Genomic DNA, 12,496 nt, shown 5'->3' with positions numbered 1-12,496 from the left:
AACTCCTTTTTTCAAAAATGTTTGAGTGTATGTGTATGAACTAGGTTGTTTCATCTCAACCTAAGGTATATACCTATCTGATGGGAATGCGCTCTGTCCTCTTTTCCCGTGCACCAATCAGTGGCGGAGCCAAGATTTTCAATAAGGGGGTTCAAATTCTGAAAAAATAGACATACGAAGTAGTCGAAAGGGGTTCTACATCTACTATATATATACCTAAAAAATTATTTTAATCATGTATAAATTATATAATTTTCTGCCGAAGGTGATTCGGATGAACCCCCTAATTGTAAGGTGGCTCCACCACTGGCACCAACCATGACAGAGTTGACAGCTTTTTCAGTTGTCCTCCATTTGTCCAGGAACAAATGATACTTATGGGACCAGGTCCGATTGTTTGTTAGGACTTAGGATCATCAAAACTATAGAGTTAAATTAGCTACTCAATGAAAGTATATGCCGAATAACAACCCCATTCTCATTCATATGCTTTTTGTCGCTAACTGAATTCCGATGAGTTCAAGTAAGCTAAGTTCTTATTTTCTTGTACTTTTTTTTAATAAATAAAGTGATACCCAATGCACATATTTTGTTGACAGATGGGTTACATAAACTTGTAGAGGTTGAAGGAGATTATCGTATACACTGTGCACGCACGGTCAACTAATTTATGTTTGTGTTATCATAAAATCAGAAATCATGGAGAGATCGAGTTGTAGTCATGAGATTTATATTTATATAAAAATTAACTACTTTTGCATTAGTAGAGTTATTTATCAGTTTGTTAGCAATCCATGTTTTTAATACATTTAATCTTGACGAAATTCACTATTTTATGTATCAAATAGACTTCACAATAACCAAGTTTGCAGTACAAATTTGAAATCAATATTTCTCTCACCAACAAAGAATTGAAGGTCATTGAGATAATTGTGGTGTCTGGACCAGCTTGCACGCAGGGGCAGAGCCACCTTATTATACTAATTAAGGGGGTTCATCCGGCTGAAAATTATATTATGTCTACATAGTTGAAATAATTTTTATGTATATATAAGTTTTATGTATATATAGTCTTATTGAAAATTCTGACTCGCCACTACTTGAGTGTACGTCGACTAATTACATGAGATATCTGTTATTGCCACCAGCATCCACAAAGGTTTAGATGATCTAATTTCTAGCTTAAGAAAGACGCAGTAAGCTAGTAAAGTAACCACTGTAGTTCTTACACGTCTATCTGAGTTGCTGATGATGATGATGTTGATGTTGATGATGACGACGACAATGACGATGATGACGACGATGATCTAGGTACTAGGTGAGTTGATTCATATCTTCTGTCAAATAACTTCATGCAATATCTTATTTTAAGTGGTTAGGAATTACAATAATCAATCAACCGAATCATAAATTTGGGCCATAGAGGTCGACGATTCTCCTCATCTTCGATACTGCTGAACAACTGAAGTAGTACAGAGAAAGTCTACAAGAGGCAAACATCCACCGTAGTTGGATGAAGGATTTTGTATCCTTAAATGTGCATGAAAATGTTCCTTCCAAATATATCTTCTATGATCATTTAACTCCAAAATATCAATCTTATCTTGCTACTTTCTCTAATGTTGTTGAACCTACATCTTATGGAGAGGCTATGAAAGACCGAAGAGATAGATGCATTGGAGAGTAATCAAACATGAACCATTGTTCCACTTCCTCATTATAAAAGATCTATTGGCTGCAAGTGGATATACAAAGTAAAGTTTAAGTACTCAGAATTTCATTCATGTTTTTCAGTAAATATCTGCATATACTTGTATTGGGATCTATTAATTGATTGGGTGTTAACACAATTCAAACGCGAATCAACAGGAATATGGAAGTGTAGTTCATCAATACTCTCAATTTGAACAATGGAAGCAGAGGTTTATCCATATAGCAATACAAATTAATGCTATATGAAATGAAAGAAAAAGAGCAAACAGAGATATGCATCACTGTTGGTAATGTTCAAATTGACATAAACACACAATTTAGAAATAGAATCGCGAGTGATTCAAACACTTCACTTTTCGTGGCAGGAATAAGAGAACTATTATCTGCAGCTGACGCTGATTACCTTCTTGGTGAATGAAGTTGTGCAACTCAAGTTGCCGAAGCAATCTGATGCTCTAAATGGAGAAGTCTCTCTAGATGACCAAGCTGGTAATCAACGTCATACTGCAGATAATAGTCCTCTTATCCCTTCAACAGGCAGAGACAGCTCCATTAGCTCTCTTGTTCACTCCCCCTGGTCTGATTACGGGGCTATTACATCTTTGAATCGTAGCTTTCGCTTAATAATAAGGAGTGTGGAAGTTTACAGACTGTCATCAACATTGGGTGGTTGAACATTGGGTTTAGTTTTCTTGCTATCTACTTGAATGGGAAGATTTTTTATCCCAGTCATTGTCATTGGAAGCATGTACCATCAGTGAATCCCAATGAATGCTTTGTGTTCTCAGATGAGGAGTCTTTTGCAGTTAGGACAGACCTTCTTGTGTTTGGAAAGGAGATTTTGTCCATGTCATTTATCGTTACAGTATAAACACTTCGCCATCTGGAATGCAAATGAATGCACCAAGGTGTTTGTTTGGCTCTGCCAGTTTTGGGGAGATTGTCATTCTAGCTGGTGGTTGTGACTCACGGGGTAATTTACTTAGAGCAGTAGAACTTTACAATTCTGAGACTGGAACATGCAAGATTTTACCAAGCATGAAAAAGCGGTGTAAGATGTGTTCTGAGGTATTTATGGATAGAAAGTTTATTATTTTTTCTATGTTGTCTTTAAAGTTTTGATGATTTAACAAACTTTGGACCTGATCCCAGACGAACCTGAGAGTTTCGTACTTGTAAAAAGATAGTTTTCCAAGAGCTGCAGCCTGCTGTGATTGGTGCACATCTTTTGGCAGAACAACAGACTCTCATCCAATGAGAGTTCTCCAAGGATTTGTGTTCATCTTATATTAGTCTTTTCTTCAACAACAAAAAATAGTTTTTGAATCCAAACAAAACTCACAAGCGCAAAAAGGCAAGGCCATTCTCTCAAGAAATATTATTCGGAAGAACAACGCGGGACCTAATAGAGTTATCATTGTTCTTAGTTTTCCTCTAGGTTTATATTTCTGTGCTTATCATGTGTAGATCTATTCCTCTGTTATAAATTAGATCGGATGCTTGTCTGAGTTTTTTAGCTTTGAGTCACATTAACTAGAGGTAGTCAGTCGAATCTTCTATATTCCAGTCGAGCGTCTTTTCGTTTTCTTTGTTTGATGTTCTTTTGGGTAGAGTTGCCTAAAAGTATCAACTAGAGTTAGTTGAAGTGTGGATGCAGTAGAGTTGATGTTTGTTTCTTGTCTTATCCTTGAGATCTGAGTTGGTGGCTAGAGTTAGCCAGTTGGGTTCTTGAAGTCTAGATCGACAGAAGCTAGTTGGTTTAGTGGGCAATAGAGTTATTGCTTAGTTCTTTTGCTTGTAGTAGAGTTTCAGGGATCAAGAGTTTAATTTCTAGATTACTAGAGATTTGTAATCTGAAGCTTTGCTCCTTTATAGTTAATTGAGTTTGGGTTGAAATCCTGTGAGACAGGTCGTGGTTTCCTCCTCTATTGAGCAAGGGGGTGTCCACTTAAAACTCTTCTGTGTGTTTTACTTCCAGATTCTTACTTTCTGCATTGTAATTTGGTAAAGGGACCTGGTCCATTAACTATTAGTGGACGCATACATTCTATCAAAGTTTTATGTAATTGGAGGCAATGGAGGAATATAGTTATCAAAGGTAGTAATGACTTGTGGAAAGGAATATGATCTGGAACAGGAAAATTGACTGAATTTTCGAACATGTCTTCTGTCCGAGCTAAATCTAAGGGTGATACGCCTGCTACATCTGAAGAACCTCCTTTGGTGGCAGTTGTAAATAATGATTGCATGCTACTGTTTATGCTAACATGGAGGTGAGGAAGTATGACAAGCAAAATAAAGCACAGGTTACCATGAATGGTTGGGATTTGGCTTTTAGAGCTTGTGGTGATAGGTTAATTGTAATTGGAGAGCCTAGAGCCATTGGTGTAGGGTATTTCGAAGTGAATTCATGGGTTCAAGTGAAGGACCCCCTCAGTGGAACTTGCTTTGACGAAAGCGATCGATGCTTTGTGTATAACTGTCCTGTTGTGGGTTGCTGATCATGTGATATTCACTAGTCGAGACAGAATGAGTTTCTGGGATTCTTTCCAATCTCTATCTCTGTTACACAGTTTCATCATATGACTTCATCTCGAACTTTAACCTTAAATTCCCATGAGAATGCTGGTTAAAGTTTTTCATGTCTCTTTTCTCTGTCATTTAATCATAAGGCTTACGTATACCCCAAGGATAAAAGCAAACTGGACTACATTCCCATGCGTCTTGATTTCAAAAACTAATAAACTGATTCCAAATCCATCATTTTGATCTGAGTCGTTGAACAGTCTTTACTTTCTAGCACAAACACAACCAATCCATCATTTTGATCTTAGTTGAAGCCCAAATCTCCAGCACCTTTTTTGTGATGAATTAGAATACTTCCAGCTCTAGGCACCTTTAATGTGAGGACTCATATTGTGGCTGGCATAGTCTATGCATCCGATGCTAGTGATGTACGTATGGATAGAATTGCAAGAAAGGTTTAACAAAATTGATGGTTCACAAACGTATAATCTACATTAGGAAATACTCCTTTTATTACGGATGTGCAATCTGTATCTGTGTATCTACAGAGGTTGAAACTGTATCAGTTTCTAATGGGCTCAATTATACATATACTCACAAAAACAGTATGATCAATTCTGCAGGATGCTAGAAAACAAGAAGACTATCGTACCCTCAGCTACATCAAACAACTCAAGCTAATATGTTACAAATGAACTCAGACAACAACAGATTCATGTAGTGAACATTGCAGTACAACATAAGTCTACAAGAGGCAAACATCTACCTAGTTTATGAGATTCTCATCACTGGTTACAATCTACAACCAGAGAGTATGATTACTGGTAAATGAATAGGAAAGCTGTTATACCTCACAGTAACAAGGCCTGATATATGATTGTGAGATTCGTTAATTTTCAAAATTCTTTATGTTTTGAACTCTCTTCTATTTTATTGTCAATACAACAATGCTTCTTCACTCTTCTGTTGGCCTCATTTACTTTTGGTTTTGGAGTCGATGGAACAAATTTTTTTGCTACATCAGTTAAGATTCTTACAAGTTACTTCACCCATGCCATAGTAATTTTAATGGAAATCTGCATTATAGCTTCAGCAAACAATAGTTTAGTATTTGCAATCGATAACAGTGAGTGGGATTCTTCACTTCAAAGATTTGCAATATATTTGGATGAATTTGTGTGAACAAAATCTTATCATAAAATTAAACAGTTCCCGAAAGGTTATCAACTAGATATTTCGGTGAAACAGAAGCTAAGGGTGTACAAGCACTAAATTCATTCCAGTTTGAACAAAATTACCCTAAGGAAACTAGACTTTCGACATAACTATAAATGCCTTTGATATAGTTTTCCTTAGGAAGCCCCATGATTTTTAATTCCCTCCAACTCTTTCTCGTGACATCATAACACAAACAAGCACCACCCGACTTGAAGATGACGACGAATACAATCTCCCCATCATGGGACATGACGGATGATACGAATCCAGGCTTCATAGCATTCCATATTGAGGGAAGGCGAATGATATGTCTCTCCCATTTTCTTTGTGGAGTCTGGTCAAAAATCCATAAGTCAAGGTATCCACCTACCCATTTTCTATAATCTATGACCTCTAATTTACCCTTCACCTCTATCAACTCGTAGTAGTTCGGTAACTCATGAGATGAGTTCCACAATGCAATAGTTTCACATTTTTCAGATTTAATATCAATTGCAGCTATAGCACCATTAATAAGCTGATATATAACTCCACTAATGCAGACACTAGGCTTAAAATACGGAATAGCAAAGGAAATGTTTTTATTCTCTCTCCATGATTTGTCTATGCCTAAAGTGAAAACCCAGTGTCTTTCTTTGTACCTTGAAAAAACTTTGAACTTCTTTTCTTCAGGCTCAAAACCTAATGAATAGTTACAAGGAGAAAGTTCTCCATCTATGTTGGGAAGAAATCTTACTTCTCTTGTACTCGGATTGAAAATTGCAGCATGTCGGGTAGATAAGGAGTCCCACATGCAACATAAACCATTAACGCAATTCAACCGAGAATAATATGCAAGGCCATGGAGGTAGAGGTAATTATATCTCGGAATTTGCAAAAAAGGGGTGGAGTCTTTTTCATCTTCTCTTTGCTCAGCCGTGAAAAAAATTGATTCCCATTTTTCGCGCAGAATGAATTTCGTTCTGCCAGAACGGCTCATAGAACGACAAGTATGGATATTCACAAAATCTGATTCCAAGATAAGAGATGTACAAAATTTTGTATTACACTTGAATCGCAATAAAGATTTAACCGGAAGCCATGAAAATATTTCAAACATAATTTCTTCAGGAATCCATAAATTCATCTTTTGATTCATAGTTGCACGTTGTTCTGTTTTTTTTAGGTCTAAAAATAGTACTAGTACATTTTTTCTATTAGAATTAGGAGAAAAAGGGTAAAATTATTGATCTGAAATACAACTTCTTCCAAAGAGTCCACTTAGGATTAGTTTAGACTTAAACGGTTACTATCACTTTAGGTTTAGAAGTCTTTTACCAAACTATTACGTAGCTTTAATTAAATTCATTTTATATTATTAATTTATTGACCATTATTGTAGAGGTAGATTATGCAATGCGTAAAGTAAATAGAAATTGTCTTCTCATATACGATTTCTTTTTTTTGTTGCTATTGGGTATATAATTATGTAGATTAATACAGTATTATTTATAATCATACATTGATTATTGTATAATTCTCTTTATATCTTTTAAAATATGTAATTTTATTAATTATTTACTGTCAATATCTATATAATCTATCTATATATAATAGGAGAACTAAAAAGTGACCACATAATTTCTTAGATTTATATACAATTAAAATTATTAAAATTAATTATTTGTAGTTAATTTAAGTAATACATTACAAGTAAAAAAAAATTAAGGTATTTTTAAAAAATTAATGTGATATATTTCAATACAGTATAAAATTCGTATAATTTTAAAGCATTATTTAACTGATATATAAAATTGTAAAAACAATTTAAAGTTACCTTAAAATTTAAATTAACATCAATTGAAACTAAAATATTATATAAATATTTTTAAAAACTTTACATAAGGTTTATTATAGAAACTTCTATTTTTATATTAAAAAAAAATAGTAACCAACTAAAAAATGTCATTTACTCGCTTATAAAAAAAACGAAGTACTATTCAAATTTAACTAATCAAAACAAATAAAAATTAACTAATCAAAACCAAAATCTAAAAAGATATAACTAAATCTGTATTTTAAATTTTAGGTGGAAAAAAACTCCAAAATCTAAACAAATAAAGCCACACAAATAAAAATAGTAATATATGAAGCCAAATATTTAGGGATTACAGTTATCTTAAAAACGGTAATAGAGTACGCCTTTTTTTTTTCAATTAAATAGAAATAAAAATTGCAAAAAGTGAGGGCGATTATTAATTTTATTCAAAAAAAAAAAATGCACCACGGTTAGTCTTTGGAGAATTTTAAGGAACAATTTCAATCGGTAGAGAATTTTAAGGAATAATTTCAAATTTTAAAATTAATATAAACACTAAAAAATAAAAGTAATAATAATAATAATAATAATTTAGATATGTTCATGAATTTAAAATTTTATTGAAACATATACATAAATAGAGGATAAAATTAAATTAAATGCATGATTTTAATAATTATAGAATAAAATCAAATTTTAAATAATCAAGGAATAATTAAATATAAATCCTTTTACAATTAAAAATCACACAACCTTTTCAATTTCAAAAGGAAGTTACACACGTTCTTATATATTTCAGATCCTATACTTTTGGAACCGTATTTCCACAAAATATAAAATCGCATTTCTAAAATCCATTTGTTTACATCTACTTGAATTTTAAATTATTGTTAATTGTTTTTGTTAATTATTTTTCAATTTTATATATAAAAATACTTCTAACCAAAAATATTACTACCAAATAATCAACAAAAAATTGACATTTGTAGGACAAACCTCCGAAAGATTTGTATCTTTAAAATAAAAGTTTAAAAAAAAAAAACAAATGCAATTGTTTTTCCATTTTAAACTTTAAAAAAAAAAAAAAATGGATTCTAAGTTGAGAATAAATTTACAAATAAACAAATTATGTATAGTTTATTAGTTTAGAGTTAATGTAGCTATTTTAAATTTGAATTAAGATATAAACATTTTCAACTATTTAATTATTATAATTAAAAAATAAACACTTAAATACATATGTTTTTTTTTTAAATGATTAGTTACAAATATATATTACCAAATTCACAAGAAATGATCTATCCATCTTAATTGAGCTCACCAAAAGTATAAACATTGGAAGAAGATTAAATTTGATGAGATTAATAATTAAAAAAAACTGTGTAGGAAGAGTTAATCCTGTTTTTTTTTACTTAAAATAAAAATAAAAAGAATAGAAAAGAGTCATAATAACTATGGTAACATTCTAATTGAGTATTGCAATTCAGTAATTCATATGGTTACTGTGTGTTACGGATAATGCTTTTCATTTATTTTTTATTTTTTTATGTTTCAGTTATATTATTTTTTAAATTTTGAAATCAATTTATCTAAAAAATAATAATTGTTAGTAAAGTGTGAACTGGAGAGGAAATATAGGAAAAGTCAGTTTATTAATAGGAGTTTCAGTTAATTCTTTGTTTTGTTTCTATTTCGTTTTTATTGTATTATTTTTTTGTTAAATTATAATTAACAGTTTTTAGTATATTACTTTTTTGTTAAATTTTAATTTATAAATTAAAATTATTTGAATTAGAGAATTTTAAATTGAAAGTAGAAAAATCTTAATCAATTTACCTATATTTTAGGAATTCACCACTTCCCTTTAACTTAACTCAAAATTTAAAAGTAAATAATATTTACATAAATTTAAAACTGATCCACTAATTTTAAAATAATTAACTGCAATTACATGTATGTCTTTTTTTTTTTTTTTGCAAAACATAAATTTGTAATATTTCTTTTTTACAAATGTTTATTTTAAATAAAGAATCTTTTAAATTAATTTTATTTTTAATAATAAATACTATTTTTATGGGAAATTATGGTACATATGGTTGCATTGCTATCTATTTTAAATAAATTATTAAATATTACAAATCTGTAATTTATAATTAAAAAAACATGTCATAATTTTTTAAACATTAAAAAAAACAATTTTATTTTCCTTTTCCTTGAAGAGATGATGATTTGAAAGTGACCTTATTAATCTCAACAACATTCTTTTTCTGTGATAATAGCATGTGGATGGTACTTATATTTATTAACTTTATCAAATTAATATTAAAAATATTATATTAATTATTTATATAAAATTAAAAATTTCAATACTATGATAAGATATACATATTTACTAAAGAACAAAAACATATTTAAAAAATCTAAATAAATGTAAAAGTCCATAAAATAAAAGAATAGATTTATAGTAGATTAAATGAATAGAAGATGATCCGTTATTTCATCTTTTTACTTTTTTTTTGCACTAAAAATAATTTATTTTTATATTGGTATGGTAATTTGATAACTTATTTTTAATTGTTAGTAAAGTGTGATCTGGAGAGGAATATAGGGAAAGTGGGTTTTTAAATAGGAGTTTCTGCTAACTCTTTGTTTTGTTTTTATTGTATTTTTTTTTTGTTAAATTATAATTAACTGTTTTTAGTATATTACTTTTTTGTTAAATTTTAATTTATAAATAAAATTATATGAAGTATGGAATTTTAAATTGGAAGTAGAAAAATCTTAATCAATTTACTTATATTTTAGGAATTCACTACTTCCTTTTAACGTAACTCAAAAAAAAAAAGATAACAATATTTATATAAATTTAAAGCTAATCCCACTAACTTATTTTAAAATGATTCACTAATTTTAAAATAATTAACTGCAATTACATGCATGTGTTTTTTTTTTTGAAAAATATAATTTTGTAATTTTTTTTTTATAAATGTTTATTTTTAAATAAAGAATCTTTTAAGTTAATTTTATTTTTTAATAATAAATACTATTTTTATGGGAAATTATGGTGCATATGGTTGCATTTCTATTTATTTTAAATAAAGTATTAAATATTACAAATCTGTAATTTATAATTAAAAGAAAAACTGTCATAATTTTTCAAACATTATTTTTTGAAAAAATATATTTTACTTTTTCTTTAAGAGGTGATGATTTGAAACTGACCTTATTAATCTCAACAACATTCTTTTTTCTTGATAATAGCATGTTGATGGTATTTATAATTTATTAACTTTATCTAATTAATATTAAAAATAATAAATTAATTATTTATATAGAAATTTTAATACTATGTTAAGATATACATATTTACTAAAGAACAAAAACATATTTAAAACTCTAAACAAATCTAAAAATCTATAAAATAGAAGAAGAGATTTATAGTAAATTAAAGGAATAGAAGATGATCCGTTTTTTCATCTCTCTGTTGTTGATATACATATTTACTAAAGAACAAAAACATATTTAAAAAATCTAAATAAATGTAAAAGTCCATAAAATAAAAGAATAGATTTATAGTAGATTAAATGAATAGAAGATGATCCGTTATTTCATCTTTTTTTTTTTTTTTTGCACTAAAAATAATTTATTTTATGTGATATAGTAATTTGATAACTTATTTTTATGTGGTATATATTAATTAATTTACTTATAGTACTTTTTTTTTTAAAAAATTGATCACCAGAATTTATTATTTTGTACATCCTTATTTTATGCAATTATTTGATTAAATGAAAATCGTCTTATTTTGCATGATTGAACAAGAAATGAGTGTGCTAAAGAGATTGTACCATACTTTGTAAATTATATTTAGATTTTAGCTAAAAAGTATAGTCAATTATTTTAATACTAGGTTTTAGATTGATCTATAAATTTAAAATTTAATTAATTAGCACAAGTTGTTTAGTGTTTTTGAAGAGCGTATCATCTTGTAGGATTCCCAAGAAATTCTTCGATTGCACGTATATTAGGGTAAAATTTTTGTCAGCATTAATTGTATATATAATATTAAAATATTATATATGATTATACATGTACTTTTGTTACTCAATAATAATTCGTATTATTTATTTCTAAATTTTAAAATATCCGTGCAACGCGGGATACGTTTACTAGTTATCAATAGAACTAGAACATTTTCAAAGTACACTTTTACCTTCCTCTTAGCATAAGACGCATTTTTTTTAATCTTAAAAGAAGAGTATACTTAAAATTAAAGAGGAACATATTTTTAAGGATACTTTTTATCTTGAAAGTTTGAGGTTATTTAATTAACGTGATACACACGTGTTTTGCATGTACACTTAACTATGTCTATGAAAAGCTTGAAGATTTTTTTGAAATATTGATTAAACCTTTTACTTTTTATTTAAAAGATTGTACGATAGAAAAAATCTTTTATTTATTCGTAATAGGTAAGAACTCTTAATACTTAGTACATTAAAATTGACTAAATTTTTGCTTCTTAAATCTTTCTTTAGTTGAAATAAATTGACTAAGTTTTTGATGGGTCAACTTCAGATGGTCATAACTTTTAGCACAAAAGTAATTATGTGTCCCATTACCTATTATATGATAGATAATTGAATCATCTTTCCAACGCCACCAAGTTTGTTAAAATCCGACCTCCGAGTAAAAAGTTATGCTCGTTTTAGTGAAGCCCTGTCGGGTAGACTCGACCGACGACTCCAATCAACGGACCGCCAATTGACCTACGGCCCGTTAGTCCAATCCGTTGGTCACTTCGATAGCAATTAAGTCAAGGGTCTTTTGGTCTTTTCCTATTTCATTGGACCCCTAAGATATGTCGTTTAGACCTTAAATCACGAGGTTTTAGTCAGTTTAAGACTAGAAACATAACTAGAACTTATCTAAGTCAAATCATTAATCAAAACTTAGAAAATTAGAATCAAGAGAGGAGTAAAAGGTCAAGAATCCTAGTTCAAGAACACAACAAGGTTCCATCAGTTTCATCCCTGAAATCGAAAAATTTCTCCGTGGAATTCGTCACCAGGTATGTGGGATTTTCACTAGTGGGTTCCTTTCGCCCATTAGGTCCCTAGAATTCAGTCAAATTATTGATTCCATGATTATAAACAGACCTAGGGTTTCTAGAATTACAACAGATCTTCATGAATTAGTTATTAACATGTTCCAAATCATATTATCAAGTTATTACATCAT

At 29.5% G+C, this 12,496-nt stretch overlaps 1 pseudogene; it reads left to right on the top strand.

Annotated features, from left to right (window-relative positions):
- Nucleotides 1–1,910: 1,910 nt before the first annotated feature.
- LOC102578425 (F-box/kelch-repeat protein At1g74510-like) lies at nucleotides 1,911–3,006 on the top strand (annotated as a pseudogene).
- The last annotated feature ends 9,490 nt before the right edge of the window (nucleotides 3,007–12,496 follow it).

The sequence above is a fragment of the Solanum tuberosum genome, unplaced genomic scaffold (assembly GCF_000226075.1).
Source record: "Solanum tuberosum cultivar DM 1-3 516 R44 unplaced genomic scaffold, SolTub_3.0 scf00697, whole genome shotgun sequence".
NCBI lineage: Eukaryota > Viridiplantae > Streptophyta > Magnoliopsida > Solanales > Solanaceae > Solanum > Solanum tuberosum.
The sequence above is the reverse complement of the archived record's forward strand: the minus strand, read 5'-3'. Positions and strand labels throughout refer to the sequence as shown.